This window comes from Eumetopias jubatus, unplaced genomic scaffold (genome assembly GCF_037043125.1).
Source record: "Eumetopias jubatus isolate StellerSeaLion01/CBP00866 unplaced genomic scaffold, mEumJub1_p1.0 scaffold_124, whole genome shotgun sequence".
NCBI classification, from domain to species: domain Eukaryota; kingdom Metazoa; phylum Chordata; class Mammalia; order Carnivora; family Otariidae; genus Eumetopias; species Eumetopias jubatus.
The window spans coordinates 421,517-442,990 of record NW_028274930.1 but is presented as its reverse complement, the minus strand read 5'-3'; positions in this window follow the sequence as shown (position 1 = coordinate 442,990).

The following is a 21,474-nucleotide window of genomic DNA, read 5'->3' as shown; positions in this document are numbered from 1 at the left end:
CATCATGAGAATTCTCATGATGCCTCTCAGGACATATCTCAACCATTCACCACTCTACTACTTGGACAATAAAGTGGACTAATCCAGACTAGAGAGTGGATAAACGATGATGATTTTGCCCAAGAAAAGTAGGATTACCATCTGACTGGTCTCTGATGTCAAGAAACGTTGTCTCTTGACAGCAAGGAGGTATATTTGTGTGCAGTCTGACTCTCTAGGTTGAAACCTGAAGTTGGACGAACTTCTCCCACTTCCTGGTCACTTTTAGTCTCTCAATTGTCAGGCCTTCCCTCACCCGCTTCAGACTTCCCAACCCCATTCAGCTCACCAGACTTCAGCCTCTGCTCCACCCTGTGAATCTCAGCAGAGACGGGCCAGACCCAAGAAGCATGCAAAGGTCTAATCCTCAGGACAATGTGTGAGCAAATGGTGGCCTGGGAAAGGCTCTTACACACACCTTGTCCCAACTCCAAGGCCCCAAAGACGAATTTATGGAGCTAACTGCCCAAGATATTCTCCTGTTTCTCATAAAACTGATGATGAGCTCATGCCCCAGGTTTATATCTTTATTGCAGAAAAGATGTCTCAGGGCACCCTACCCAGCTCATAATGAGCTGAGGGAATAGAAGCTCCACACCAAGGAAGAAGCAAAAATTAATGAGTTGAATTCAGGACAAAATTCATTCCCCATAGCCCTGATTCTGAAAAACACCCCAGATTGCACCTATCCCAGGGCACCCATGGGTTATCCCCTGACATATCCACCCACACTTCTCTCAGAGTCTTTACCCTTACCTACCCATGGGGCTGGGAGAGAACATGATCACCACAGAGGATAACAACTAAATATCTAAACTACCATCTGGGGGGCGCCTGGGGGGGCTCAGTCGTTAAGCATCTGCCTTCAGCTCAGGTCATGATCCCAGGGTCCTGGAATCGAGCCCCACATTGGGCTCCCTGCTAGATTGGAAGCCTGCTTCTCCCTCTCCCACTTCCCTGCTTGTGTTCCTTCTCTTGCTGTGTCTCTCTCTGTCAAATAAATAAATAAAATCTTTAAAAAGATAAAAATTAAACTACAATCTGGGAGTTTCATCATGGAAGACAGGAAGTGGAGCCTGGCCAGTAATTTTGTGAAACTTGTACACAACTGATGTCTTATACTTTTTTGTACTCAATTATTATTTATTCCTCATTCAACAAATAATTACTGAGCACTGTGAAAATAAAAGAAGATCACCCAGATGAGTAAGGAAAAGGCTATTTATTCAAAGCTTGCTGTAGCAAGGCAGTCAGCCACTCAACTTGTGTTTTGGCTGAGTCTCGGTGGCAGATAGGGGAGTGGGAAAGCTTTAGAGTAGGAAAAAGAGAAGCTTCAGGTTTGCTCTGCTTGGGGGTGTTGGCATGGGGAAGCTGGAGGTAGGCTAACTGAAAGCAGGGGGATTGGTTTGGTGTCTGTATTTGGATTTCTCTGGCTTGTCCTAAATTGCAAGAAGGAAAAAATATAGGAAAGCTGTCTGTTATTAACCAAAATTGTTAATTTGTGGACTATCGCTACAGAAATTATTGTTTAGCTTCCTAGATTGTTACTAAACTTAGCGATTCGACTTCTTCCAAGTTGGACTTGTGGCAACTGGCTTCCTGAACTGTTTATCATAAGTAAGGTGGTTGGTTTCTGGTCAGATTGCTGCAGTTTATGGGTCAGAGTTGTATTTTTGCACCATGATCCATCCATGGTCTGTCTGCTCTTTAGTCTCTCAGTCCCTATAAATGTGACTGACTGACTTCGCATCCTTGGAAGTAGGAACTTGGAATCAACATTATTGAGGAGTATCTAGTGGGTGGATATTTTGCCCTGGAAAAGCTTGAGAAGCATTGATAGGACGATTAGATGACCCCAGACTATTATCTCAATTAACACGGTGTTAAATGGTGCCCTTGGCTGTCTTTCAATTCTCCTCTATGTCTTCTGAGAGAGGAATCAGAGGAAAGAGCTCAGATTCATCCTTGAGATGAATCTCCCTGATGTGCTGTGCTGTCCATTTTACCCACTTTCCTTAGGCAATCAGTAAATGGCTTCTCAGCTACCTTGCTCTGCTTTGAGGTCTCAAGTTGGCATAGGGTTGTGTTGCTCATTTTCCGCTCACTCTTACTTCCAGTGGGGGAGGATCTGGCTCAAAGAGGTTGGCTCATTCAACATCGAGTTCATCTGATAGACCAACTCATAGGTGAAATCTAAACCCAAGAAGATGGAAGGAATTCCAGGCCTGCGCTGGGAACTAAACATCTGTGGCCTTTCTGTGCACTTTGAGAAAGTTTACAGCATCCCATCAAGGATGAGGTTGGCTTATGGGAGGCAAGATATAAAATGCCAGAGTTCACCAATTTTCTCTTTCCTTTTCAACCTTGTTATCACTTATATATCCCAGGAAAGTGTTCAGAATCATGCAAAATAATGCATCTCTCTGTGCTTTTCTCTCTCCCTTGGCTGTGAAACGGGCCTTCGTCTTTTCAAAATTAAGTTTTTATTCTTTCTTAGTTTTGCTCATCTTTCTACTTTTCTCTCCCAATTCTCTTAATATCTATTAAGTTATTAATATCAGTAGAACAGAAGATAGTTCTACACATCCCAATCATCACCAGTTGTCTTAATTTGGCATAGCTGGTGCTAATCATCTAGGCAAGTATTATATTTGAGAGGTGACCCAGAAAGTATGTAGAGAAAAGTGGGGAGTTACACATGAATGGTAAAGGCTGATACAGGGTCATTATTATGGACAAGTGGAGCTCAGTCCTGTGGAGTCTTCAGGGAGCATGCAGGACATGCTTGCAAGTTGTTCAGAGAGCCCAACTCAAGAGACACGTAAGCTGGGTCATTCCTCTACCAACAGCTGGGTGAAGAGGTTGTAGGCTGCACTCAAGCATATCAATACCCCAGCACCACTGGCTAACTCCACATCCTGTCCAGAGAAGGCATTCAGGCATGGAGTCAAGGAGTTTGTAGTAAGATTTGTTGTTGTACAAAGCAACCATGAATGCCTAGACCTAATGGGTGGGGCATTAAGAGCACGGCATACAACTCTGGACCTGAATCCGTTTTTTAAAAAAAGTTTTTCAATTTAAGTTAGCTAACATACCGTGTAACATTATTTTCGGATAACAATATAGGAATTCAAGAGGAAAAGGCAGTGGAAGAGTAGGGGACCCTATTCCAACTGCTTTCCAGAATTTAGCTGGATATTTACCAGACCACTCTGAACACCCATGAAATCAGCCTGAGGTGTAAGAAGATAGATCTGGATCTCTACAAACAGAACAACGCAGGCAGTTGGTTTCGAGGTATGAAGTGGGGAGTCATGATTCCGTGGGCACATACTGGAAGATAAACAGAAGGGGGAGAGAGCTGTGGGGATCCTGCACTGCTGGTGAGGGATAGACTCCCGGGCTGGGGACAGAGCTGGGGACCGGGCACAGACTCACAGACTAGTAGTGGCAGGGAAAGGACTTTAGGGCAGCGCCCCCGCCCGGACTGAAACCCGGAGCGGCGGGGCTGTGTGTATGAACTGGAGGTGGCTTGCATATTTAGAAGCACAATGGACGGAAGCATGCCCCGACCTGGAGGTGAAGACTGGGAGTGCAGCTGAGCGGACCACAACCCAGGAAACTGCAGTTTATAGACACAGACAGAAACGGAGTTCGTGCGGCCTGGAGAGCTCACTGAAGAACAGACTGCGATCTCTCCGCTCTGAGGGAGAGGGTTGGAAATGATCTCTTCTGCTTTGACTATCGGAAGAGAGGTGGAAAGCTGCCAGGAGAGCCGCCAGAAAAAAAAAAAAAAAGCCCCCCAAAACAGTTTTCACTAAGCCCATTCCCCCCATACAGGGGGCAGAGCAACTCTGCCCAAACAGGGTTGCCTGAGTAATAATGTGGCAGGTCCCTTCCCTAGAAGACAGGCTGGGAGAACAAGAGGGCAACAACCCTAAGGTCCCTATAAAACAGGTGCAACTTGCTTGGGTTGGTCAATAAGTTGGAGTCTATACATTACTTCAACCACACTTCAACAGAATGACTAGGAGGAGGAACAACCAAAATAGGAAAGACTCAGAGATTGTGAATTCTGCCACAGATTTACAAAAGGATATAGATATAACCGAGGTGAAGAAGGTGGAATTCAGGCTAGCAATTGTGAAGACAATAGCTAGAATGGAGAAATCGATTAATGGCAACATAGAGTCTTTAAGGGCAGAATGAAAGCCGAACTGGCAGAAATTAAAAATGTTATCAATGAAATCCAATCTAATCTAGATAATCTAACAGGGTAAACGAAGCAGAATGAATTAGTAATCTAGAAGACCATTTAATAGACAAGAAGGAAAAAGAGGAGGCCAAGGGAAAACAAAGCAAAATCCATGAAAATAGAATCAGAGAAATAAGTGACACCATGAAAGGTTCCAATGTCAAAATTATTGGGATCCCTGAGGGGGTAGAGAGAGAGAGGACTAGAAGATATATTTGAGCAAATAGTAGCTGAGAACTTCCCTAATCTGGGGAATCACACAAACATTCATGTCCTAAAGGCAGAGAGGCCCCTCTCAAGATGAAGGAAAACAGGTCAACACCCCGGCATGTAATAGTAAAACGTACAAATCTTAGAACCAAGGAAACCATCTTAAAGGCAGTTAGGGGGAATAGATTCCTTCCGTATGGAGGGAGGACCATTAGAATAACGTCAGACCTATCCACAGAGACCTGACAAGCCAGAGAGACCTGGCAAGACATATTCAAGGTACTAAATGAGAAAAACATGCAGCCAAGAATACTTTATGCAGCAAGGCTGTCATTTAGAATGGATGGAGAGATGCAGAGCTTCCAAGACCGGCAGAAACTGAGAGATTTTCTGACCACCAAGCCGGCCCTGCAAGAAATATTAAGGGGGGGGGTGTATAAAAGGAGAAAAACCCCAAGAGTGATCTACAACAGACATTTACAGGGACAATCTATAAAAATAACGTCTTCACAGGCAACATGATGACAATTAATTTATATCTTGCTTTTTTTTAAAGATTTTATTTATATATTTGACAGACAGAGAAAGATAGTGAGAGCAGGAACACAAGCAGGGGGAGTGGGAGAAAGAGAAGCAGGCCTCCTGCCGAACAGAGAGACCAATATGGGACTAGATCCCAGGACGCTAGGATCATGACCTGAGCCAAAGGCAGACACTCAACGACTGAGCCACCCAGGCGCCCAATTCATATCTTTCAATAATCACTCTCAACGTGAATGGCCTAAATACTCCCATAAAATGGCACAGGGTTGCAGATTGAATAAAAAGAGAGGACCCATCCATATGCTGTCTACAAGAGACTCATTTGAACCTAAAGATACATCCGGACTGAAAGTGAAGGGATGGAGATCCATCTTCCATGCCAACGGACCTCAAAAGAAAGCTGGGGTAGAAATTCTTCGACAGATTTTAAACTAAAGTCTTTTATTAGAGACGCAGAAGGACACTATATCATTCTTCAAGGGTCTATCCAACAAGAAGATCTAACAATTGTAAATATCTATGCCCCCAACATGGGGGCAGTCATCTACATAAGCCAACTGTTAACAAAAATAATCATATTGATAACAATATGTTAATTATAGGAGATTTCAATACTCGACTCTCAGCAATAGACATATCATCTAAACAGAAAATCAACAAAGAAACAAGAGCTCTGAATGACACCCTGGATCAGATGGACCTTATAGGTATATACAGAACATTCCACCCTAAAACAACAGAATACTCATTCTTCTCTAGCGCACATGGAACTTTCTCCAGAATAGACAACATACTGGGTAAATCAGGTCTCAACCGATACCAAAAGATTGAGATTATTCCCAGCATCATCTCAGACCACAATGCTTTAAAACTGTATCTCAATCAGAGGAAAAAATTTGGCAGAAATTCAAACACTTGGAAGCTAAAGACCACTCTGCTCAAGTATGTTTGGGTCAACCAGGAAATCAAAGAAGAACGTAAACAATTCATGGAAATCAATGAGAATGAAAACAAGTAAATAGCTATGCCCCTAACAGGGAGAGCCAGTTATATAAGGCAATTGATAACAAAAGCAAAGAAACACTTTGACAATACAATAATAGTGGGGGACATTAACACCCCCTTGACTGAAATGGACAGATCATTCTAAGGAAAAGATCAACAAGGAAATAAAGACTTTAAATGACACACTGGACCAAATGGACTTCACGTATTCAGAACATTCCATCCCAAAGCAACGGAATACACATTCTTCTCTAGTGCCCATGGAACATTCTCTGGAATAGATCACATCCTAGGTCCCAAATCAGGTCTCAACTGGTGCCAAAAGATTGGGATCATTCCCTGCATATTTTCAGACCACAATGCTTTGAAACTAGAACTCAATCAAAGAGGCGTGTCAGAAAGAACTGAAATATATGGAGGTTAAAGAGCATCCTACTAAAGAATGAATGGGTCAACCAGGAAATTAAAGAAGAATTTTAAAAATTCAGGGAAACAAATGAAAATGAAAACAAAATTGTTGAAAATCTTTGGGATACAGCAAAGGCAGTCCTAAGAGGAAAGTATATAGCAATACAAGCCTTTCTCAAGAAACAAGAAAAGTCTCAAATACGCAACCTAACCCTAGACCTAAAGGAGCTGGGGAAAAAAGAGCAAATAAAGCCTAAACCCAACAGGAGAAGAGAAATAGTAAAGATCAGAGCAGAAATCAATGAAATAGAAAGCAAAAGAACAGTAGAACAGATCAACGAAAATAGGAGCTGGTTCTTTGAAAGAATTAACAAGACTGATAAACCCCTGGCCAGACTTATCAAAAAGAAAAGAGAAACGACCCAAATCAACAAAATCATGAATGAAAGAGGAGAGATCACAACCAACACCAAAGAAACACCAACAATTATAAGAACATATTATGAGCAACAACATGCCAGCGAATTAGATAATCTGGAAGAGATGGATGCATTCCTAGAGATGTATAAACTAGCAAAACTGAACCAGGAAGAAAGAGCAAACCTGAACAGACCTATAATCACTAAGGAAATTGAAGCAGGCATCAAAAATCTCCCAAAAACAACAGCCCACGGCCAGATGGCTTTCCAGGGGAACTCTACCAACCATTTAAAGAAGAATTAATACCTATTCTTCTGAAAGTGTTCCAAAAAAATAGAAATGGAAAGAAAACTTCCCAACTCGTTTTATGAGGCCACCATTACCTTGATCCCCAAACCAGACAAATATCCCATCAAACTGGAGAATTACAGACCAATATCCTTGATGAACATGGATCCAAGAATTCTCACCAAGACACTAGCCAATAGGATCCAACAGTACATTCAAAAATCCAGTGGGATTTACCCCTGGGCTGCAAGTTTGGTTCAACATCCACAAATCAATCAACGTGATACAATACATTAACAAAAGAAAGAACAAGAATCATAAGATCCTCTCAATAGATGCAGAAAAAGCATTTGACAAAGTACAGCATCCTTTCTTGATCAAAACTCTTCAGAGTATAGGGGAAAGGGGTACATACCTCAATATGATGATAAAAGCCATCTATGAAAAACACACAGTGAATATCATTCTCAATGGGGAAAAACTGAGAGCTTTCTCCCTAAGTTCAGGAATACGGCAGGGATGTCCACTATCACCACTGCTGTTCAACATAGTATTATAAGTCCTAGCCACAGCAATCAGACAACAAAAAGAAATCAAAGGCATCCAAACCGGCAAAAAGAAGTCAAACTCTCACTGTTGGCAGATGATATGATACTTTATGTGGAAAACCCAAAAAATTCCACCCCAAAACTGCTAGAACTCATACAGGAATTCAGTCAAGTGGCAGGATATAAATCAATGCGCGGAAATCAGTGACATTCCTATACACCACCAACAAGACAGAAGAGAGAGAAATTAAGGAGTCGATCCCATTTACAATTGCACCCAAAACCATAAGATACCTAGGAATAAATTTAACCAAAGAGGCAAAGAATCTGTACTCAGAAAACTATAAAATACCCCTGAAAGAAATTGAGCAAGACACAAAGAAATGGAAAAACGTTCCATATTCCTGGATTGGAAGAACAAATATTGTGGAGATGTCAATGCTACCTAGAGCAATCTACACATTCAGTGCAATCTCCATCAAATACCATCCACTTTTTTCAAAGAAATGGAACAAATAATTCTAAAATTTGTATGGAACCAGAAAAGACCCCAAATAGCCAGAAGGATGTTGAAAAACAAAAGCAAAGCTGGCGGCATCACAATTGCGGACTTCCAGCTCTATTGCAAAGCTGTCATCATCAAGACAGTATGGTATTGGCACAGAAACAGACACATAGATCGATGGACCAAAATAGAGAGCCCAGAAATGGACCCTCAACTCTATGGTCAACTCATCTTTGACAAAGCAGGAAAGAATGTCCAATGGAAAAAAGACAGTCTCTTCAACAAATGGTGTGGGAAAATTGGACAGCCACATGCAGAAGAATGATACTGGACCATTTCCTTACAGCACACACAAAAACAGACCCCAAATGGTTGAAAGACCTAAAGGTGAGACAGGAGACCATCAACATCCTAAAGGAGAACACAGGCAGCAACCCCTTCGACCTCAGACGCAGCAACTTCTTCCTAGAAACATCGCCAAAGGCAAGGGAAGCCAGGGCAAAAATGAACTATTGGGATTTCATCAAGACAAAAAGCATGTGCACAGCAAAAGAAACAGTCCACAAAACCAAAAGGCAACAGACAGAATGGGAGAAGGTATTTGCAAATGACATATCAGATAAAGGGCTAGTATCCAAAATCTTTAAAGAACTTATCAAACTCAACACCCAAAGAACAAATTACCCAGTCAGGAAATGGGGAGAACAAATGAACACATTTTTCCGAAGAAGACAACCAAATGGCCAACAGACACATGAAAAAGTGCTCAACATCGTTTGGTATCAGGGAAATCCAAATCAAAACCTCAATGAGATACCACCTCACACCAGTCAGAATGGCTAAAATATACAAGTCAGGAAAGAAGAGATGTTGGTGGGGATGCGGAGAAAGGGGTCCCCTCCCACATTGTTCGTGGGAATGCAAGCTGGTGCAACCACTCTGGAAAACAGTCTGGAGTTTCCTCAAAAAGTTGAAAATAGAGATACCATACGATCCAGCAATTGCACTACTGGTTACTTACCCCAAAAATACAATAGTAGGGATCCAAAGGGGTACGTGCACCCCGGTGTTTATAGCAACAATGTCCACAATAGTCAAACTGTGGAAAGAGCCACGATGGCCATCGACAGATGAATGGATAAAGAAGATGTGGTATATATATACAATAGAATATTATGCAGCCATCAAAAGGAATGAGATCTTGCCATTTGCAACGACGTGGATGGAACTGGAGGGTGTTATGCTGAGTGCCATAAGTCAATCAGAGAAAAAATGTATCATATGACCTCACTGATAGGAGGAATTCTTAATCTCAGGAAACAAACTGAGGGCTGCTGGAGTAGGGGTGGGGTGGGACGAATGGGGTGGCTGGGTGATAGACATTGGGGAGGGTAGGTGCTATGGTGAGCACTGTGAATTGTGCAAGACTGTTGAATCAGAGATCTGTACCTCTGAAACAAATAATGCAATATATGTTAAAAAAGTAAAAAAAGAAGAAGATAGCAGGAGGGGAAGAATGAAGGGGGGGAAATCGGAGGGGGAGACGAACCATGAGAGAGGATGGACTCTGAAAAACAAATCAGGTGTCTAGAGGGGAGGGGGTGAGGGAATGGGTTAGCCTGGTGATGGGTATTAAAGAGGGCACGTTCTGCGTGGAGCACTGGGTATTATACACACAAAAAAAATGAATCATGGAACACTACATCAAAAACTAATGATGTAATGTATGGTGATTAACATAACATTAAAAAATTTAAAGAAAAAATGATTAGAACAGAGATCAATGTATTAGAAACGAGAAACACAGTAGATCAGATCAACAAAACGAGAAGCTGGTTCTTTGAAAATATTAACAAGGTGAGCAACCTAGATAAAATGGATGCCTTCTTGGAAACCTTTAAACTACCAAGACTGAAACAGGAAGAAATTGACAACCTGCCTAGACCTATAACCAGGAATGAAATTGAAGCAGTGTTTGATCAAAAAACGTCCCAAAAAACAAAAGTCCAAGGCCTGATGGATTCCTTGGGGAATTCTACCAAACATTCAAAGAAGAAATAATATTTATTCTTCTGAAGCTGTTTCAAAAAAATAGAAATACAAGGAAAGCTTCTAGACTCATTCTACGAGGCCAGCATTACCTTAATCCCCAAGCCAGGCAAAGACCCCATCAAAAAGGAGAACTTCAAACCGATATCCCTGATGAATATGGATTCAAAATCCTCAACAAAATCCTAATACGATCCAACAATACGTTAAAAGGATAATCCACCACAAACCCACAGTGAATATCATCCTCAATGGGGAATAGATGATAGCCTTTCCCTTAAGATCAGGAACACGTCAAGGATGCCCACTCTCACCACTGTTGTTCAACATAGTGCTAGATGACCTGGCAACAAGAATCAGACAATAAAAAGAAATAAAAGGAATTCAACTTGGCAAAGAAGAAATCAAACTCTCTCTCTTTGAAGATGACATGATACTTTATGCAGAAAATCAAAAAGACTCCACCCCTAAGTTACTGGAATTCATACTGCAATTCAGTAATGTGGCAGGATACAAAATCAATGCACAGAAATCAGTTGCTTTCTTATACAGTAACAATGAAACTGCAGAAAGAGAAATTCGAGAATTAATTCCATTTACAATACTATAAAAAATCTATAAGATATGGTTTAAAAATAAGCCTGGAATAAACCCAACCAAAGATGTAAAAGATCTATCTTCTAGGAACTACAGAACACACATGAAAGAAATTGAGGTAGACACAAAAAGATGCAAAAACATTCCATGTTCATGGATCGGAAGAAAATCATTATTGAAATATCCATGTTACCCAGAGCAATCTATACCTTCAACACCATCCCAATCAATGTTCCAATGACAGGTTTTGAAGTGCTGGAAAAAATAATCCTAAATTATGTATGGAATCAGAAAAGACCCCGAATTGCCAAGGAAATGTTGAAAAAGAGAAACAAAGCTGGGCGCAACACGTTGCCCGATTTCCAGCTATATTACAAAGCAGTGATCATCAAGAGAGCATGGTACTGGCACAAAAACAGACATATTGACCAATGGAACAGAATAGAGAACCCAGATATGGACCCTCAAATCTATGGTCAAATAATCTTCGACAAAGCAGGAAAAAATATGCAGTGGAAAAAAATACAGTCTCTTCAATAAATTGTGCTTGGAATATTGGACAGCTATATACAGAGGAATGAAAGTTGACCACTCTCTTACACCATACACAAGGATAAACTCTATATGGATGAAAGACCTCAATATGAGACAGGAATCCATCAAAATCTTAGAGGACAACATAGGCAGTAACCTCTTAGACATTGGCCACAGCAACTTCTTTCAAGATACATCTCCAAAGTGAGGGAAACAAAAGCAAAAATGAACTTTGGGGACTTCATCAAGAAAAAAAATTTCTGCAGAGCAAAAGAAACAGTCAACAAAACAAATAGTCAACCCACAGAATGGGAGAAGATATTTGCAAATGACACTACAGACGAAGCATTGATTTCCAAGGTCTATAAAGAACTTCTCAAACTCAACACCCAAAACACAAAGAATCAAGTCAAAAAATGGGCAGAAGGCATGAACCGACATTTCTCCAAAGAAGACATACAAATGGCTAACAGACACATGAAAAAATGTTCATCATCATTAGCCATCAGGGAAATTCAAATAAAAACCACATTTAGATATCACCTTCCACCAGATAGAATGGCAAAAATTGAGAAGCCAAGAAACAACAAATGTAGTAGAAGTTGTAGAGAAAGTGGAACCCTCTTATTGGTGAGATTGCAAATTGGTAGAGCCACTTTGGAAAACAGTGTGGAGGTGCCCCCCCCAAATAAAAATAGAGCTAACCTATGACTCAGCAATTGCACTACTGGGTATTTACGCAAAAGACCTAGATGTAGTGAAAAGAAGGGCCATATGCACCACAATGTTCTTAGCAACAATGTCCTCAATACCCTAACTGTGGGAAGAGCTGAGTTGCCCTTCAAGAGATGAATTGATAAAGATGTGGTGCATATATACAATGAAATATTACTCAGCCATCAGAAAGGACGAATACCCAACTTTTACATAAACAGGGATGGGACTGGAGGACATTATGCTAAGTGAAAGAAGTCAAGTAGAGAAAGTCAAATATCGTATGTTTCCCTTATTTGTGGAAAATAAAGAATAGCATGGAGGACATTAGGAGAAGGAAGGGAAAAATGAAGGGGGTTAACTCGGAGGTGGATATGAACCATGAGAGACTATGGACACCGAGAAACAAACTGAGGGCTTTAGAGGGGAGAGGGTGGGGAAAAGATTACCCGGTGATTTTTATGAAGGAGGGCATGTCCTGCATGGAGCACTGGTTGTTATACGAAAACAATGAACCGTGGATCACTACATCAAAAACTAATGATGTATTCTATGGTGACTAACAACATAATAAAATTAAATAAAATTAAAAAAATAAACATCTTTCTACATTGTATGCCAATTAACATAGGTTTGCAGTTATTGTTTAATGCATGTATCTTTTAAATCTTATAACACATAGGGGCGCCTGCGTGATTCAGTCGTTAAGCGTCTGCCTTTGGCTCAGGTCGTGATGCCTGGGTCCTGTGATCAAGCCCCACATCAGGCTCCCTGCTCCTCAGGGAGCCTGCTTCTCCTGCTTCCACTCCCCCTGCTTGTGTTCTATCACTCATTTTCACTCTCTCTGTCAAATAAATAAATAATAGCTTTTTAAAAAGTATAATTTTTTCTTTTTTAATTTAATTTAATTTAATTTATTTATTTTATTTTAAAATTTATTTTATTCTGTTATGTTAATCACCATTTTACATCATTAGTTTTTGATGTAGTGTTCCATGATTCCTTGTTTGCATATAACACCCAGTGCTCCAATCAATATATGCCATCTTTATTACCCCTCATGAGGCTAAACTGTCCCTCCACCCCCTCCCCTCTAGAACCCTCAATTTGTTTCTCAGAGTCCATAGTCTCCCATGGTTCGTCTCCCCCTCCAATTTCTCCCCTTCATTTTTCCGTTCCTACTACCTTCTTTTCTTTTTAACATATAATGTAATATTTGTTTCAGAGGTACAGGTCTTCACAGATTCAAGTCTTACACAATTCACAGCACTCACCATAGCACATACCCTCCCCAGTGTCTATCATGAAGCCACCCCATCCCTCCTACCCTCACCACTCCAACAACCCTCAGTTTGCTTCCTGAGACTAAGAATTCCTCATATCAGTGAGATCATATGATACATGTCTTTCTCTGATTGACTTATTTGGCTTACCCTAATTCCCTCTACTTCCATCCACATCACTGCAAATGGCAAAAGTCTGGGGTTTTTATGGCTGCATAATATTCCATTGTGTGTGTGTGTGTGTGTGTGTGTGTGTGTGTGTGTGTGTGTATATAATACATACTCTTTATCCATTCATCTTTTGATAGAAATCATGACTCTTTCCATAGTTTGTCTATGGTGGACATTGCAGCTATAAATATTGGGGTGCACCTACCCCCCTCGGATCCCTATATTTGTATCTTTGGGGTAAATTCCCAGTACTGCAATTGCTGCATCCTATGGTAGCTCTATTTTCAACTTTTTGAGGAACCGCCATATGTTTTCCAGAGTGGTTGCACCAGCTTGCATTCCCACCAACAGTTTAGGAGGGTTCCCCTTTCTCCGCATCCTCACCAATATCTTTCGTTTCCTGACTTGTTAATTTTAGCCATTCTGACGGGTGTGAGGTGGTATCTCCTTGAGTTGAAGATTTGGATTTCCCTGATGCCGAGCGATGTTGAGCACTTTTCATGTGTCTATTGGCCATTTGGATGTCTTCTTTGGAAAAATGTCTGTTCATGTCTTCTGCCCTTTTCTTGATTGGATTATTTGTTCTTTGTTGAGTTTGACAAGTTCTTTATAAATTTTGGAAACTAACCCTTTATCTGATAGGTCATTTGCATATATCTTCTCCCATTCTGTCAGTTGTCTTTTGTTTTGTTGACTGTTTCTTTTGCTGCGCAAAAGTTTTTTATCTTGATGAAGTCCCAATAGTTCATTTTTGCCCTTGCTTCCCTTGCGTTTGGTGATGTTTCTAGGAAAAAGTTGCTGCAGCTGAGGTCAAAGAGGTTGCTGCTTGTGTTCTTCTCTAGGATTTTGATGGACTCCTGTCTCACATTGAGGTCTTTCAACCATTTGGAGTCTATTTTTGTGTGTGGTGTAACGAAATGGTCCAGTTTCATTTTTCTGCATGTGGCTATCCAATTTTCCCAACACCATTTGTTGAAAAGACTGTCTTTTTCCATTGGGCATTCTTTCCTGCTTTATCAAAGATTCAGTGACCATGGAGCTGAGGGTCCATTGCTGGGCCTCTATTCTGTTCCATTGATCTATGTGTCTGTTTTTTGCCAGTACCATTATGTACCGATAATTACGGTTTTGTAATAGTCCTTCAAGTCCGGAATTTTGATGCCACCAGCTTTGCTTTTCTTTTTCAACATTCCTCTGGCTATTCGGGGTCCTTTCTCGTTCCATACACATTTTAGGATTATTTGTTCCATTTCTTTGAAAAAAGTGGATGGTATGTTGATGGGAATTGCATTGAATGTGTAGATTGCACTAGGTAGCACTGACATCTTCACAATATTTGTTCTTCCAATCCATGAACATGGAACGTTTTTCCATTTCTTTGTGTCTTCCTCAATTTCTTTCATGAGTTTCTATTGTTTTCTGAGTACAGATTCTTTGCCTGTTTGGTTAGATTTATTCCTAGGTATCTTATGGTTTTGGGTGCAATTGTAAATGGGATCGACTCTTTAATTTCTCTTTCTTCTATCTTGTTGTTGGTGTATAGGAATGCCACTGATTTCTGTGTACTGATTTATATCCTGCCACTTTATTGAATTCCTGTATGAGTTCTAGCAGTTTTGGGGTGGAGTCTTTTGGGTTTTACACATAAAATATCATATCATCTGCAGAGAGTGAGAGGTTGACTTCTTTTTGCCGATTTGGATGCCTTTGATTTCTTTTTGTCGTCTGATTGCTGTGGCTAGGGCTTCTAATACTATGTTGAAGAGCAGTGGTGATAGTGGACATCCCTGCCGCGTTCCTGCTTTATGGGGAAAGCTCTCAGTTTTTGTCATTGAGAATGATATTCGCTGTGGGTTTTTCATAGATGGCTCTGATCATATTGAGGTATGTACCCTTTTTCCTTATACTCTGAAGAGTTTTGATCAAGAAAGGATGCTGTAATTTGTCAAATGCTTTTTCTGCATCAGTGGAGAAGAGCATATGGTTCTTGCTCTTACTTTTATTAATATATTGTATCACGTTGATTGATTTTCGGGTGTTGAACCAATCTTGCAGCCCAGGGATCAATCCCATTTGGTCGTGGTGAATAATCCTTTGAATATACCCAACCTTGGAAGAAACAAGCGTGTAAAGAAGCCCAGTTTCCCCTCTCGGAGCCTCTCCGCAGGGCGGCCTCCTTTTCAACTGTGCTGGTGTGCCAACCTTAGGAGTGGGTCCCGGCAGAACTCCAAGGGAGAAAGAAGCAGTGGGCCGAAGGCACCTCTCGACGCAACTCCTCTTTCGCGAGGGCGGGGCGTCTACACCGGCCCCTCTGTGCGTTCAGTCCTAACTGCCATCCGCCTTAGCACCAAGGAACACAACGTTAGAGGAACCCAGGGCTCAGCCAGGAACGCCCTTCCTGAGCGCAATCTTCACGTGTTGTGTGTTTTGGTGAGAGCAGGCGGAATGAGACCTGGACGTTACCCTGACAGAGAAAGAGGCCTGTGAAGGAAGGCTGCTCTGGAACACACTCTTGTTTGGGGAGGTTAGCACCACTGAACCCTGTGTGCCTGGATGCCTTAGGGACACAGGCACTACCACGACGAATCCAAACGATAAAGTTACTGAACCTTAGCTAGCATTGCTGGTCTTGAACCTGGAGGGATATGACAAGGTTCGAGGAGGAGAGACTTGGGAACGGTTCCCATCGGTCACAAGGAATGAGAAACAAGAGCGTGCAGCAAGAAGCTCTCCCCCACCACCTGTTTCATGAGACCAGTCGCGTGGCCCTGTGTGTGCGTGCGGCCGTAAAGGCAGCCACCACACTCGAACAGACAACACTGGAGAGAACCCGTACTTCCACTTCCAGTAGCCTTTCCTGAGACTGGAGGCCCTTGGCCGCGAGGTGTGTGTGTGCACGGCCAGGGCTTCTGGAAGCATATTCTGAGGGAGACTCGGGATGGGGCAGAAGGCAGAACACGACTCGCCCCTTGTCTCAGGAAGCCAGCCTTGCGGCACCGCTTTGCCTGGAGGCCTGATGTCTAGCGGACTTACTCGAAGTAGCAGCAGTGTAGACGGACCGTGTGGTAGCTAGAGTAGCGTCACTCTTGCTGGCGGTGGTAGCTCTTCCAGTGGGTGTGCGTGAAAGGCAGGGCAATGATCCCATCTTCCCGGGGTGCGAGCGTGAGAGCACTGCAAGTCAGTCCCAAACCGTTTCCTGAGTGAGACTCTGGCTGCGGCAGAACGCAGGACTCGACTCCCCGCTTGTTTCAGGAAAGCAGGCCTGCATTTCTGCCGGCAGCTCTAATTGCTAGCGAAGAAACTCGAAGCAGGACCCGTGTGGAGAAACCGTGCTTTAGCTAGCGCCGACCTCTCTGAGGGAGGAAGGCGGGTACAGTGTACCGTGTGTGAGAGCCTCGCGCACGGCTCCCGTTCGTAAAAGCGAGGGAGAGGCAGGCCGATGCGGAAGACAGGCACCCATCGCCTCGGCTCTTGCTACCTGAAGCTCACACCACCCCTCGAGGTGTGGTTGGAACTCTCAGTGCTCAACCCTGCCTTGGAAGAAACAAGCTCATAAGGAAGCCTAATTCCCCTCACGGAGCCTCTCCTCAGCGCGGCCTCCTTTGCAACCGTGCTGGTGTGCCAACCTGGGGAGTGGATCCCGGCAGAACTTCCAGGGAGAAAAAGGCAGTGGGACCAAGACACCTCTGGACTCAACTCCTATTTCGCGACAGACCTGTGAAGGAAGGCTGCTGTGAAACACCCTCTTGTTTGGGGAGCGGAGCACAACTGAACCCTGTGTGTCTGGAATCCTTACGGACCCAGCCACTGAACACGAGGAATCCAAGCGATAGAGTTACCGAAACTTAGCTTGCATTGCTCGTCTTGAAACTGGAGGGTTTGACAGGGTTCGAGGACGAGAGACTCGGGAATGGTTCCCGTCCGTCACACAGAGTGAGAAACAGGAGCGTGCAGCAGGCAGCTCTCACCCTCCTCTTGTTTTATGAAGCCACTAGCCTGGGCCCGTGTGTGCGTGCAGGTATAAAGGCAGCCACTCCCCTCCTACAGACAACCCTGGAGGGAACCCGTTCTCCCTCTTCAAGCAGCCTTTCCTGAGACTGCAGGCCCTTGGCCGCGAGAGTGTGTGGGAGCTCGCTCAGGGCTTCTGGAAGCATATTCTGAGGGAGACTCGCGATGGGGCAGAAGGCAGAACACGACTCGCCTCTTGTCTCAGGAAGCCAGCCTGGCGGCCCCGCTTTGCCTACAGGTCTGATGGCTAGCTGACTTACTCAAAGAAGCAGCAGTGTAGAGGGACCGGGTGGTAGGTACACTAGCGTCACTCTTGCTGGCGGTAGAAGCTCTTCCAGTGGGTGTGCGTGAAAGGCAGGGCAATGATCCCATCTTGCCGGGGTGCGTGCGTGAGAGCACTGCAAGTGAGTGCCAAACCGTTTCCTGAGCGAGACTCTGGTTGCGGCAGAACGCAGGACTCGACTCCCTCCTTGTTTCAGGAAAGCAGGCCTGCATTTCTGCCGGCAACTCTAATTGCTAGCGAGGAATCTCGAAGCAGGACCCATGTGGAGAATCCGTGCTTTAGCTAGCGCCGACCTCTCTGAGGGAGGAAGGCGGGTACAGTGTACCGTGTGTGAGAGCCTCGCGCACGGCTCCCGTTCGTAAAAGCGAGGGAGAGGCAGGCCGGTGCGGAAGACAGGCACCCATCGCCTCGGCTCTTGCTACCTGAAGCTCACACCACCCCTCGAGGTATGGTTGGAACTCTCAGTGCTCAACCCTGCCTTGGAAGAAACAAGCTCATACGGAAGCCTACTTTTCCCTCACGGAGCCTCTCCTCCGCGCGTCCTCCTTTGCAACCGTGCCAGTGTGCCAACCTGGGGAGTGGATCTCGGCAGAACTTCCAGGGAGAAAAAGGCAGTGGGACCAAGACACCTCTGGACTCAACTCCTATTTCGCGACAGACCTGTGAAGGAAGGCTGTTGTGAAACACCCTCTTGTTTGGGGAGCAGAGCACAACTGAACCCTGTGTGTCTGGAATCCTTACGGACCCAGCCACTGAACACGAGGAATCCAAGCGATAGAGTTACCGAAATTTAGCTTGCATTGCTCGTCTTGAAACTGGAGGGTTTGACAGCGTTCGAGTACGAGAAACTCGGGAACGGTTAACGACCGTCACACCGAGTGAGAAACAAGAGCGTGTAGCAGGCAGCTCTCACATTCCTCTAGTTTCATGAAGCCACTCGCCTTGCCCCGTGTGTGCGTGCAGGTATAAAGGCCGCCACTCCCCTCGAACAGACAACCCTGGAGGGAACCCGTTCTCCCTCTTCAAGGAGCCTTTCCTGAGACTGCGGGCCCTTGGCCGTGAGAATGTGTGGGAGCTCGGGCAGGGCTTCTGGAAGCATATTCTGAGGGAGACTTGCGATGGGGCAGAAGGCAGAACACGACTCGCCCCTTGTCTCAGGAAGCCAGCCTGGCGGCCCCGCTTTGCCTAGAGGTCTGATGGCTAGCTGACTTACTCAAAGAAGCAGCAGTGTAGAGGGACCGGGTGGTAGCTACACTAGCGTCATTCTTGCTGGCGGTAGAAGCTCTTCCAGTCGGTGTGCGTGAAAGGCAGGGCAATGATCCCATCTTCCCGTGGTGCGAGCGTGAGAGCACTGCAAGTGAGTCCCAAACCGTTTCCTGAGTGAGACTCTGGCTGCGGGAGAACGCAGGACTCGACTCCCCGCTTGTTTCAGGAAAGCAGGCCTGCACTTCTGCCGGCAGCTCTAAATGCTAGCGAAGAAACTCGAAGCAGGACCCATGTGGAGAAACCGGGCTTTAGCTAGCGCCGACCTCTCTGAGGGAGGAAGTCCGGTACAGTGTACCGTGTGTGAGAGCCTCGCGCACGGCTCCCGTTCGTAGAAGCGAGGGAGAGGCAGGCCGGTGCGGAAGACAGGCACCCATCGCCTCGGCTCTTGCTACCTGAAGCTCACACCAACCCTCGTGGTGTGGTTGGAACTCTCAGTGCTCAACTCTGCCTGCAAAAAACAAGCTCATAAGGAAGCCTACTTTACCCTCACCGAGCCTCTCCTCAGCGCGGCCTCATTTTCAACCGTGCCGGTGTGCCAACCTGGGGAGTGGATCCTGGCAGAACTTCCAGGGAGAAAGAGGCAGTGGGCCCAAGGCACCTCTCGACGCAACTCCTATTTCGCGAGCAGGCCTGTGAAAGAAGGCTGCTCTGGAACGCCCTCTTGTTTGGGGAAGAGAGCACAGCTGAACCCTGTGTGTCTGGAATCCTTAGGGACCCAGCCACTTACCACGAGGTATCAAGCGATAGAGTTACCGAAACTTAGCTTGCATTGCTCGCCTTGAGGATGGAGGGATTTGACAGGGTTCGAGGACGAGAGACTCGGGAACGTTTCCCGTCCGTCTCACAGAGTGAGAAACAGGAGCGTGCAGCAGGCAGCTCTCACCCTCCTCTTGTTTCATGAAGCCACTCGCCTGGCCCCGTGTGTGCGTGCAGGTGTAAAGGCAGCCACTCCCCTCGAACAGACAACCCTGGAGGGAACCCGTTCTCCCTCTTCAAGCAGTCTTTCCTGAGACTGCAGGCCCTTGGCCGCGAGAGTGTGTGGGAGCTCGGCCAGGGCTTCTGGAAGCATATTCTGAGGGAGACTTGCGATGGGGCAGAAGGCAGAACACGACTCGCCCCTTGTCTCAGAAAGCCAGCCTGGCGGCCCCGCTTTCCCTAGAGGTCTGATGGCTAGCTGACTTACTCAAAGAAGCAGCAGTGTAGAGGGAACGGGTGGTAGCTCCACTAGCGTCATTCTTGCTGGCGGTAGAAGCTCTTCCAGTGGGTGTGCGTGAAAGGCAGGGCAATGATCCCATTTTCCAGGGGTGCGTGCGTGAGAGCACTGCAAGTGAGTCCCACACTGTTTCCTGAGTGAGACTCTGGTTGCAGCAGAACGCAGGACTCGACTCCCTCCTTGTTTCAGGAAAGCAGGCCTGCATTTCTGTCGGCAGCTCTAATTGCTAGCAAGGAATCTCGAAGCAGGACTCATGTGGAGAATCCGTGCTTTAGCTAGCGCCGACCTCTCTGAGGGAGTAAGGCGGGTACAGTGTACCGTGTGTGAGAGCCTCGCGCACGGCTCCCGTTCGTAAAAGGGAGGGAGAGGCAGGCCGGTGCGGAAGACAGGCACGCATCGCCTCGGCTCTTGCTACCTGAAGCTCACACCAACCCTCGAGGTGTGGTTGGAACTCTCAGTGCTCAACCCTGCCTTGGAAGAAACAAGCTCATAAGGAAGCCTTCTTTCCCCTCACGGAGCCTCTCCTCAGCGCGGCCTCCTTTGCAACCGTGCTGGTGTGCCAACCTGGGAGTGGATCCCGGCAGAACTTCCAGGGAGAAAAAGGTAGTGGGACCAAGACACCTCTGGACTCAAATCCTATATCGCGACAGACCTGTGAAGGAAGGCTGCTGTGAAACACCCTCTTCTTTGGGGAGCGGAGCACAACTGAGCCCTGTGTGTCTGGAATCCTTAGGGACCCAGCAACTGAACACGAGCAATCCAAGCGATAGAGTTTCCGAAACTTAGCTTGCATTGCTCGTCTTGATGATGGAGGGATTTGACAGGGTTCGAGGACGAGAGACTCGGGAACGGTTCACGACTGTCACACCGAGTGAGAAACAGGAGGGTGTAGCAGGCAGGTCTCACATTCCTCTTGTTTCATGAAGCCACTCGCCTTGCCCCGTGTGTGCGTGCAGGTATAGAGGCAGCCACTCCCCTCGAACAGACAACCCTGGAGGGAACCCGTTCTCCCTCTTCAAACAGCCTTTCCTGTGCCTGCGGTGCCTTGGCCGCGAGAGTGTGTGGGAGCTCGGGCAGGGCTTCTGGAAGCATAATCTGAGGGAGACTTGCGATGGGGCAGAAGACAGAACACGAC